The following is a 1,810-nucleotide window of genomic DNA, read 5'->3' on the forward strand; positions in this document are numbered from 1 at the left end:
ATCAACCTCACATACTATCCAAAAATAAATATTAATATAGACTTTAATGTAAAAAAAACCTCTTTAATTCCATTTACAATGGCTACAAAAAACAATAAAATACTTAAGAATAAATATAACCAAGGAGGTGAAAGACTTGGATACTGAAGAAAATTTGATGAATGAAGTTGAAGGAAATGTAAACAAATGGAAAGATATTCTGTGTTTATGGATTGGAAAAACAAATATTGCTAAAACATCCACACTACCCAAAGCAATCTACAGATTCAATGCAATCCCTATCAAAATTCCAATGTCATTTTTCATAGAAATAGAAAAAACTATTTTAAAATTCATATGAAACTACAAAAACTCAAAAATAGCCAAGGCAATCATGAGCAAGAAGAATAAGCTAAAGGCATCATGCTACCTAATTTTAAACTAGACTACAAAGCTATAGTAAATAAAGTAGGATGGTACTGGCATAAAATAAACGCATCAACTAATGGAACAGAATAGAGATCCCAGAAATGAACCCATGCATTTATAGATTTTATTTTTATTTTACTTTTTTTAAATAAATAAAAAATAAAATATTAAAACCAGGGAAAAGCATGAACACAGTCCCCCACTACCACAAATTATGCAGTCAAGTTTCCCATATTTGGGGAAATCGTAGGGGTCAGATCCAGAGTGCAATGGATAAGCCTTGCCCTGGGAAAACCACCTTCATGATCATGGTATCCCCCCTGCCAGATAAGTATGTAAATTGATTTTCTTAAAAATTTTTCATATGTCTACACAGGCTCAAATCAATTGATTTTTGACAAAGGTGCCAAGAATGCACAATGGGAAAGAATAGTCTTTTCAATAAATGATGTTGGAACAATTGGATATCCACATGCAGAAAAATGTAATTGGATGCTTGCTTCATAGCATATACAAAAATCAACTCAAAATGAATTATCTTGCACATAAAACTAGAAACTATAAAACAAATAAAAGAAAACATAGGAGAAAATGTCATGATATTGGTCTGGTCCATGATTTTTTTAGATTTGCCCTTAAAAATACAGGCAGCCAAAGCCAAAAATAGACATGAGATTTCATCAAACTAAGAAGCTTCTACACCGCAAAGCAAATAATTAAAAGTGTGAAGCAACAACCTAAGGTTAGGAGAAAATATTTGCAAGCCACACATCTGATAAGGGTTTAATATCCAAAATACATAAGGAACCCAGAGACAACTCAACAGCAAGAAAACAAAAACCCAATTAAGAAATGGGTGAGGAAGCTGTGTATTAGTCCATTTTCACACTGTTATGAAGAACTACCTTATACGGGGTAGTTTATAAAGAGGTTTAATTGACTCACTATTCCACTGGCTTAACAGGAAGCATGACTGGGAGGCCTCAGGAAACTTATAGTCATGGCAGAAGGTGAAGGGGAAGCAAGCATGTCTTACCATGGTGGAGCAGGAGAGAGAGACAGAGCGAAGCAGGGAAGTGTCACACACTTTCGACCAATCAGATCTTGAGAGGATTCACTCAGTGTCATGAGAATAGCAAAAAGGAAGTCCACCTTCATGATTCAGTCACCTTCCACCAGGCCCTCCCACATGTTTGCATTACAATTTGCAATGAGATTTGGGTGGAGACACAGGGCTAAACTATATCATTCTGCCCCTGAGCCCTCCAAAATTTCATGTTCTTCTCACATTTCAAAACCAGTCATGCCTTCCCAACAGTCCAGTGACAATCTCCTAAAGTGTTAACTCATTCCAGCATTAACTCAAAAGTTCGCAGTTCAAAGTCTCACCTGAGACAAAGTA

General features: G+C 35.4%; 1 non-coding gene across 1 annotated transcript; it reads right to left on the bottom strand.

The window, feature by feature from the left end:
• Positions 1-582: 582 nt before the first annotated feature.
• Positions 583-743, bottom strand: LOC118155119 (U1 spliceosomal RNA). The gene has a single exon (XR_004745342.1). It is a non-coding gene; the product is annotated as a U1 spliceosomal RNA (small nuclear RNA).
• Between the last annotated feature and the right edge of the window lie 1,067 nt (positions 744-1,810).

The sequence above is a fragment of the Callithrix jacchus genome, chromosome 6 (genome assembly GCF_049354715.1).
Source record: "Callithrix jacchus isolate 240 chromosome 6, calJac240_pri, whole genome shotgun sequence".
NCBI classification, from domain to species: domain Eukaryota; kingdom Metazoa; phylum Chordata; class Mammalia; order Primates; family Cebidae; genus Callithrix; species Callithrix jacchus.